Below are 10670 nucleotides of genomic sequence, written 5' to 3'. Positions count from 1 at the left end.
ACTAGGCCCCGGGTTCAGTCCTCAGCTCCAAAAAAGAAAAGAAATTGTAAAATAATTTCTGGCATTGGCATTGACATTGGTAATTAGTTTGGATGTGATACCCAAAACACACAAACATACACATGGACATGTGGACATACAAGCAGAAAGAAGCAAATTGACCTACATCAAACTAAAAGGTTTCTACAGAGCAAAGGAAATAATCAACAAATGAAACAATGACCAATACATTGGATGACAGCATTTGCAAACCAGTATTTGCTAGATTAATGTCCAAAATGTATAGGAAGGAGTTAGAAAGATGGCTCATTGGTTAAAAGCAATTGTTGTGCCTGCAGAAGACCTGAGTTCAGTTCCTGGCAGCCACATGATGGCTCACAACCATTCATAACTCGGGTTCCAGTGGATCCAACAACCTCTTTTGACCTCTGCATGCACCAGGCACTCACCTGGTACATATATATACTTTGAATATAAACACTTCATGAAATAAATCTAAAAATAAATATATATGGAGAACTGCATACAGCTGTGGCAGTACATGTCTGTAACCCCAGAGAAATTGAAAGGCAAAGACAGGAGGGTCATGAGTTCTGGATCTGCCTGAGATTGAATACATGTAATTCACTGTAATTAGATCCTAACTGTTCTTACCACACATAAAAATACATGACATATTTAAAAATATAGATGTATAGGTTATCTTGATTGTAGTGATCAGTATACTGTGTATATCACAATATTTACACGAAATATAATTTCACTTTCACACATAAATAAAGGAAATGCGAGTCACACGCAAGTTGTATTTTAAGTAGGAATTTCTGTTGTCTATTGGTAGGAGCCAGGAACTGCAGGATAATAAGTTTTATTTGAAGAAGATTTCCTAAAAGTTGTTGCAATCATTCCTGGGATTTTTTTTTCAGCTTGAGATGTATGCTATCAAGAATGGTTATAATGATGATAATGGTCAATTAATGTTAATGTTTAAGTTATATAATGTTAAGTGGATTATAAGTGCATATGTTTAAAACCTGATTAAATGACTGACTTGCTCCACCCTATAGACAGTATCAGCTTGTATCCAAACCAAGATTGTATATGAAACGGTACTCACAAAAGTGCTTACCCAGCCCATAGGACAAGCCAAAAAATATTTAGGCAAAGGTGTCTGTCTCCAAAATAGTTCAGTTATTGCCTAGATGCAATTCTGCTGCAAAGAATTTGTTTAACCAAACAGTAATGATGTTCCTCTGTGTATTTTCTTCTGGGTTGTCCACCAAACATATCTGCAGCTTGTCTGAGAATCTTAAGAGTTACAATCTGAACAACTAGGTTATATACCACTGTATATTATTCCAAAACCATGAATGCTGCCTTAGTTAATACTCATGTGAACAAGGTTCACACAACGAAGAAAGACTGTAACTTGAATCTGAAATATTCTCCCATACTCATGAAAATATGCTCCCCCTTTGTTAGTGTTATTTTAGGATGTTGTGATGCCTTTGGAAGATGAGCTCTGACCTGACTAGTAAAAGTACATCCCCAAAGGATGGGACTTCAAAGGATATACTGTCTAGCCCTGGGTTGCATCATGGCCTCTTGCTTTCTGGTTCACCATCGTATGGACAGCCACACAGTAAGCCTGCAGTGACCTCCCTACCATGATGGATTGAAACCATGTTCCAATATGAATTCTTTTTTCAAATGTTGTATCACAGCAACATGTAAGTTAAGCCATACAAAAAAAATGCATGAATCATAGCCTCTAAAACAAACATCATTAGCTGAAGAAACTTACTGACCTCATAACTCATAATTCACTGGAAGGCAAAGAATGTTATTTACAGTTACAGTCTTGTGTGATTATTTGATTTATTATTGAATAATGAATGGGCAGTGACAATTATTGGGATAGTACTTTTATCCCTCATGTAGAATACTGGCGTGAGGAACAAGGATGTGTATTACAGAGGAAACTTATTTTAGAAACTGACTTATTCTTCAAACACAGTGTTCAGTAAACTAAAGAAGCCTTAATCTAGGAGAAGTAGAACACTTCGGGCTGAAACAGATGATGATGATGGTTTAAGTGATATATATTTCAAATTAACAACCAATTATAATTAGTTATAGTACATTGAAGTAGATTTTCATTGTGCCTGTCTTCTATTCTCTAAAATATGGTTAAATTTTTTAAAAGTAGAAATAACTGAATGATAATGAAAGAAAACTGAAGAGAAATATAAAAATTTGTTCCTAAGACACCAGTCCTATTCATCTTATTAGGAAAGCCTGGATTCATAACTGCCATGCTTCATTTTCCCCTTCAGCATTATGTGTAGCATTCAATCATGCCCTAAAGTTTGAGAGCTACTGCTTTAATGCATACTGAGTGTTTGTGGAGTTTTGCTTTGTTTCATTTTTGCTTTAGTTTGTTTTCTATAGTGTGAAGCAGTCAGACCCTCTGCTAAGCACTTTGCATCATTTAATTTAATTTTAAACAACTATCAGAGATTATGATGAGAAAACCAAGGCTGGGAAAGTCTAAGCTGTGAAGAAGATAGACTAGATACTAAAGCAGAAAGTTGGTATAGGTATGTCTGATTCCACACTCAAGTCTTAATTATCACATTAGACAAACTCCTAATTCAACACAAGAAACTGTAGACAGAGTTTCTTTCCTGCCTGGTCCCACCACCCTTCAACCCCAAATAAATACAAAGAGACTTATTAATTATAAACTGTTTGGGCCATGACTTAGGCTTCATACTGGCTAGCTCTCTCTCTTAATTATTAACCCATAACTATTAATCTATGTATTTCTACATAGTCTTATCTTGCCAGAGAATGTTGGGACCTTTTACTCCTATTTTGGCTACATGGTTTCTCTCCGGCAGCTCTCTCTGCCCTCCTCTCCCCAGCATTCTCCTGGTCTGGTAGTTCCGCCTATACTTCCTGCCTGCCTACAAACCAATCAGTGTTTTATTCATCAACCAATAAGGTAAATAAATAAATATATATATACATATATATATACATACACACACACACACACACACACACACACACACACACACACAGAAGGACATGGCCTTTTTCCTGTGTCCTGCAAACAACCAGCAGAGGCCTGGGGACTGCCACTGTGGTTCCCATGCTGGCGGGAGCCAAAACACCCAGAGACTGCCAGCATCCTAGTCCCTTTCTCTGCCCATGCTACTGGGACTAGGTAAACCTGGGCTTGTTTCCAGGCCACTTTCATGTGCCTGGGAACTCCCATTGTAGTTCCCATCTTGGGAGGAGACAGGGCACCCTAGGTTCCAAGTCCCATTCTCCACCCATAGGACTAGGTAAGACTAGGCCTGTTTCTGGGCCACCTTCCTATGTACTGCGCCAAACCTGCAGAGGCCTGGGGACTACCACTGTGGTTCCATCCCGACTGGACACAGAGACTGCCAGCATCACAGTCCCTTTCTATGCCCACAGGATTAGCTAAGCCTGGACATGTTTCCTGACCACATTCCTGTGCCCTGCATGCAACCAGTTGAGGCCTGGGGACTGGGGACTGTGGCAGATACCAGAGTATTGGACCTGCTTATACCCAATTGAAGGGAACCTACCCACAAGGAGAGGAAGAGACTCCTTCTGCACCCACTGGAAGAAGGGATGGGAGGTAGTCAATATAAAAACCCACTCAGCAACAGAAAAACCAATATGACACCGCCAGAGTTTAGAGAATCTACACCAGTGAGACCAGAACATCCCAATGCAGATGAAGCAGAAGAGAATGACCTTAAAAATAACCTCATGAAAATGGTAGAGGCCCTCAAAGAGAAAATCCCTTAAAGAGATGGAAGGAAAAACAAACCAAAAATGCAAGAAATGAAGGAAAAGACAAAGCAAAAATTGCAAGAAACAATTCAAACAGTGCAAGAGTTGGAAGCTGAAATAGAGACAAAAAAAAAAGTCTGACGGAATGCTGGAAATAGAAAAGATGGGGAAATGGTCAGGCACTGCAGATGTAAGTATAACCAACAGAATACAAGAGATGGAACACAGAATCTCAGGCATTGAAAATACACTAGGAGAAATAGATTCATTGACCAAAGAAAATCTTAAGTCCAACAAATCCCTAATACAAAATATTCAGGAAATATGGGACAGCATGAAAAAGACCAAACCTAAGAATGATAGGAAAAAAGGTGAAGAAACCCATCTCAAAGGTATAGAAAACATATTCAACAAGATAATAGAAGAAAACTTTTCCAACCTACAGAAAGACATGCCAATGAAAGTACAAGAAGCTTACAGAACCCCAAATAGAGTGGGTCAAAAAAAAGTCCCCATCCGACATAGTAATCAAGACCCCAAACATACACAAGAAGGAAAGAATATTAAGAGCAGCTAAGGAAAAAGGTCAAATAACATATAAATAGAAACTTATCAGAATTGAACCTGACTTCACGCCATGGAATCTCTGAAAGCCCGACGGTCCTACCAATATTAAGAGACTACAGATGCCAGCCCACACTACTATACCCAGCAAAGCTTTCAATCACTATAGATGGAGAAAACAAGATATTCCATGACAAAACCAGATTTAAACAATACATATCCACTAACCCAGCCCTACAAAAAGTTCTGGAAGGAAAACTCTAACCAATGGATGTTAACTACAACCAGAAAATCATGAGCAATAGACAATCCCACTATACCAACAGTCAAAAGAAAAAAAGGGTTGTAATCTACACATTTCCACCACCACCACCAATTCCAAAACAAACAAGAATGAGCAATCAATGGTCATTAATATCCCTCAATATTAATGGTCTTAACTGGCTCATAAAATGACACAGACAAACAAAATGGATTTGAAGACAGAATCCATCCTTCAGCTGCATACTAGAAACATAACTCAGCTTCAAAGACAGAAGTTACCTCAGAGTTGAGGCTTGGGAAAAGATTTTACAATCAAATGAAACCAAGAAACAAGAGGGGATAGCAATCCTAATAGGTAACAAATTAGAAATTAAACTATAATCAATCAAAAGAGATGAAGGAGGTCATTTCATACTCATCACAGGAGAAATCCACAAAGATGAAGTCTGAATTCTGAACATACATGCCCCAAATACAAAGAAAACCACGTTTGTAAAATAAACATTACTGAAACTCAAAACACACATAAAACCTCACATACTTGTAGTGGGAGACTTCAACACCCCACTCTCACAACTAGACAGGACTATCAGACAGAAACTCAACAAAGAAACAAAGGAATTATGAAGTTATGACCCAATAGGGTTTAACAGACATCTATAGAACATTCCATTAAAACACAAAATCATATACCTTCTTCCCAGCACCACATTGAACCTTCTCAAAATTGACCACATACTTGGCAACATGTCAAACCTCAACAGGTACAAAAAAATTGGAATAACTCCATGTATCTTATCAGACCACCATCCTTTAAAGTTAGAATTCAGCAACAACACAAACTGCAGAAACCCTACAAACTCAAGAAAATTGAATAATATGAAATTGCACCATTCATGGGTCAGAGAAGAAATAAAAAAAAGAAATTAAAGACTTCCAAGAATTCAATGAGAATGAAGATACAACATCCCCAAACTTGTGGGACACTTTGAAAGCAGTGCTTAGAGGAAAGTTCATAGCACTAAGTGCCCACATGAAGAAACTGGAGAATGGTTACACTAGAGAATTTACAGCACAATTGAAAGCGCTAGAACAAAACGAATCAACCTCACCCCAGGAAATAATAAAAATGAGGGCTGAAAACAATAAAGTAGAAACTAGGAAAACAATACAAAGAATCAATGTCACGAAGAGTTGGTTCTTCAAGAAAATCAACAAGATAGACAAAGCTTTATCCAAACTTACCAAATGGCAGAGTATGAACATGCAAATTAATAACATCAGAAATGAAAAGGGGGACATAACAAAAGACACTTACGAAATCCATATAATCATCTTTGAAAACCTATAATCCCCAAAATTAAAACATTTGAAGGAAATGGACAATTTCCTGGATAGATATCACTTAACAAAATTAAATCAAGAATAGATAAGCAATTTAAACAAAGCTGTAACTCCTAATGAAATAGAAGCAGTCATCAAATGTCTCCCAACCAAAAAAAGTCCAAAGCCACATGGTTTCAGTGCAGAATTCTACCAGAAAGTCAAAGAACAGCTTATACAAAATCTCATAAAAGTTTTCCATGCAATAGACTCAGAAGAATCTTTGCCAAACTCTATTTACAAGACTTCAATAACCTTGATTCCCAAGCCACAGAGACACCACTAAGAAAGAAAACTTCAGACCAATATCCCTCATGAATATTGATGCAAAAATACTCAATAAAATACTGGCAAATCAGATTCAAGAACATATCAGAAAACGCATCCACCAGGGTCATGTAGGTTTCATCCCAGGGATGCACGGATGGTTCAACATACAAAAATCCATCAATGTAATGCACCATATAAAAAAGCTGAGAAACAAAAATCACATGATCATCTGATTAGATGCTGAAAAAGCCTTTGACAAAATCCAACACCCCTACATGATAAAGGTCTTGGAGAGATGCAGAATAACAGGAACATACATAAACATAATAAAAGCTATATACAGCAAACTAACAGCCAACATCAAACTAAATGTAGAGAAACTCAACGCGATTCCTCTAAAATCAGGAAGAAGACAAGGCTTTCCACTCTCCATACCTCTTCAATATTGTACTTGTGGTTCTAGCTAGAGCAATAAGACAACAAAAGGAGATCAAGGGGATACAAATTGGAAAGGAAGAGCTCAAACTTTCATTATTTGCAGATAATATGATAGTTTACATAAGTGACCAAAAAAACTATACCTGGGAACTCCAACAGCTGATAAATACCTTCAGCAAATTGTCAGGATACAAGATAAATTCAAGAAAATCAGCCTGTACTGTATACAGACAACAAAAGGGATGAGAAAGAAATCAGAGAAACATTAGCCTTTACAGTTGCCACAAACAACATAAAATACCTTGGATTAATGCTAACCAAAGAAGTGAAAGAACTGTATCGCAAGAATATTGAGTTTTTAAGGAAGAAATTTAAGAAGATACCAGAAAATGGAAAGGTCTTCCATGGCTTTGGATAGGTAAGATTAACATGGTAAAAATGGCAATCCTGCCAAAAGCAATCTACAGATTCAATGCAATCCCCATTAAAATCTCAGCACAATTCTTCACAGAACTTGAAAGAATAATTCTCAACTTTTTATGGAAAGACAAAAGACCCAGGATAACCAAAACAACCCTGTTCAACAAAGCTACATCTGAAGGTATCACCATCCCAGACTTCAAGCTCTATTATAGAGCTATAGTCCTAAAAACAGCTTGGTGTTGGCACAAAAATAGACAGGTAGACCAATGGAATCAAACTGAGCATCCCAATATTAACCCATATAAGTATGAACACCAGATCTTTGACAAAGAAGCTAAAATTACACAATGGAAAAAAGAAAGCATCTTCAACAAATGTTGCTGGCATAACTGGATGATGGCATATAGAAGATTGCAGATAGATCCATGTCTATTGCCACGCACAAAACTTATGTCCAAATGAATCAAAGATCTAAGCATCAATCCAGCCACACTAAACCTTTTAGAAGAGAAAGTGGGAGGTACCTTTGAATGAATTGGTACAGGAGACAGCTTCCTGAACATAACTCTAGTAGCACAAACACTGAGATTGACAATTAATAAATGGACATCCTGAAACTGAGAAGCCTCTATAAGACAAAGGACACAGTCAACAAGACAAAAAGGCAGTCCATAGATTTGGAAATGATATTCACCAACCCCACATCTGACAGAGAGCTGATCTCCAAAATTTACAAAGAACTCAAGAAGCAAGTCTCCAAAACACCAAAGGATTCAAATAAGAAGTGGTCTACAGAACTAAATGATAATTCTCAATAGAGGAGTTTAAAATGGCTGAGAGACACTTGAGAAAGTGCTCAACATCCTTAGCCATCAGGGAAATGCAAATCAAAACAACTCTGAGATGCCATCTTACTTCTTTCAGAATGGCTAAAATCGAAAACAGCAATGACAATTTATGCTGGAGAGGATGTGGAGAGGGGAACACTCCTCCACTGCTGGTGGGAGTGCCAACTCATACAGCCACTTTGGAAATGAGCATGGAGATTCCTCAGAAAAATGGAATCAGTCTACCACAAGACCCAGCAATTCCACTCTTAGGCATATACCCAAAAGATGCACATTCATACAACAAGGATGTCTGTTCCACTATGTTCATAGCAACATTATTAATAATAGCCAGAACCTGGAAACAACCTAAATTTCCCTCAACTGAAGAGTGGATAGAGAAAATGTTAGGTATTATTCTTGAAATTTGCAGGCAAATGATTGGCACTAGAAGAAACCATCCTGAGCGAGGTAACAAAAAGACAAACATGGTATGTACTCACTCATATATGAATTTTAGACATGAATCAGGGAAGTGCCAGCCTACAAACCCACTGCCAGAGAGTCTGGGAAACAGGGAGGGCTTTAAGAGAAATATGCATGGTACCCCAGAGAAGGGAAATGGGACAGGATATCCTGAGCAGAATGGGAGCATGGGGGAAGGGGAGAAGGAACTGGAAAAAAAGAGAGGGGGAGAAGAGGAGGGAAGAGGAGGACATGAGAGAGCAGGAAGTTTGATTCTGGGTAAGAATAGAGGAGATCAGAATGAGAGATACCATAATAGAGGGAGTCATTATAGGTTTGAGGAGAGATCTGGCACTAGTGTGATTTCCAGATATCTACAAGAATTACACTAACTGGCAAACTAAGCAATAGTGGAAAGCCTACCTTAAAAGCCCTTCCCTTGTAATAAGATTGTTGACTATCTTATATGCCATCCTAGATCCTTCATGTAGTGGCTGGTGAAAGCAGAGACAGACATCCACAGCTAAACACTGAACTGAGCTCCTGGAATGCAGTTTCAGAGATGGAGGTGTGATGAGCAAAGGGGTCAAGACCATGCTGGTGAAACCCACAGAAACAGCTAACCTGAACAATGGGGAGCTCATGGACCCCAGGCTGATGACTGAGAGGCCAGCATGGGACACATCAAGATTCCCTAAATTTAGGTGTCAGTGAGGAGGCCTTGGCCATCTATGGGACCTCGGGTAGTAGATCAGTATTTATCCCTGGCATACGAATGGACTTTGGTAGCCCAATCCACATGGAAGGATGTTCTCTCATCATGAATACATGGGGGAGGCCTAGGCCTTGCCTGGGATGAAGTCACAGACTCTGGAGATGCCTCATGGAGGACCTCAACCACCCTGAGGAGCAAAGTGGGGATTGGGTGGGGGGTTGGCAGGCTTGGAGGGGGCCAGGGGTGGATGGGAGGGAGAGGGAGCTGGGATTGACATGTGAAACAATCTTGTTTATTACTTAAATAATTAAAAAAGAAATGCTTCATTGAAGTTTTGCTGTGGAGTACATTAAAATAAAGTATTTGCTTAAGGCTCACAACTCTAGGAGCTTGATGTCATTGTATACAGTTGATGGATGCAGAAATGTTGTTTGTTGGGTCATTTTTCCAGTCAACCAGTTGGTGTGACAGGATTTGAACCAGAGACACTAGGATTCTAGATCATTCCCACTGTACCATGCTGCCTCTGTAAGAGAAAATCTAGAACAAGTTGAAACTGACACTAATTCATTTGGGGGCTGGGGACTTAGAGCCATGTAAGGAGCCCTGAAAATGATTGCTAATGGCCTCCACTATGCAGTCTTTTCTCGGGGGTCTTTTGATAAGTTTTTTATTACTTTAATTTTAAATAGCTTGATTCACATGTCAATCCCAGTTCCTTCTCCCTCCTCTCCTCCCGCACCCCCTCCAGCCTCCCACCCTATCTCCACTTCCTTTGTGCAGTCTTTTTATTGCAATATATGTATTACAGCTTTCTCTGCTCATCACAATCTTGTGATCTGTCCTGTAAATGTAGGAAGGTACGTAATTTCCCTGACATCTATGAGAAAGAATTGTTTGCTTATTTTTCATTTTAAATAGACTTTAGAACCTAATATATTTCAAATTACAAAACAATTACATTCTGTAGTATTAATTTGTAAATATAAAGCCTTCTGTTTCAGCTTCCTTGATGTCTGTGAATATGACAGTTTCACTTCACATCATTCAGGTTTAGTAAACTCAGCCTTAGGTTTAAAAAGTCAATCAATATTCTCTCCAACATTAACATTCTAGGTGCCTAATTGAGCAGTAAAGGAATGAACAGGTTACTGCTTGGCTGAGCCTGCCTATCTGTTCCATGGTAATAGTTGAACTGATGATGAATTAGGTTAGATAATTTCCCATCATCTGATTATGATCCTTGGTTATAGCAAAGTAGTGTGTGTACAGGAGTCAGGACTAGTCTGTTGGGGATTAGAAGAAGGTAGGGTGTTGTAGCCCTTCTCCAAAGCTTCAGTGATTGCTTGTTCCCCTGGAGTCACTTGCAGAGAGCTGGGGGTAGGGAAGCTGAGGAAACACCCTAGTCTTCACATTGCAGAATGCACGAGACAACTCTGACTTCCAGATAAGTACATGTGTGTTAGGTAGAACACATGCATTTGAGC

The sequence above is a fragment of the Mesocricetus auratus genome, unplaced genomic scaffold (genome assembly GCF_017639785.1).
Source record: "Mesocricetus auratus isolate SY011 unplaced genomic scaffold, BCM_Maur_2.0 Super-Scaffold_100004, whole genome shotgun sequence".
Classification (NCBI taxonomy): domain Eukaryota; kingdom Metazoa; phylum Chordata; class Mammalia; order Rodentia; family Cricetidae; genus Mesocricetus; species Mesocricetus auratus.
This window is presented reverse-complemented; position numbering follows the sequence as displayed.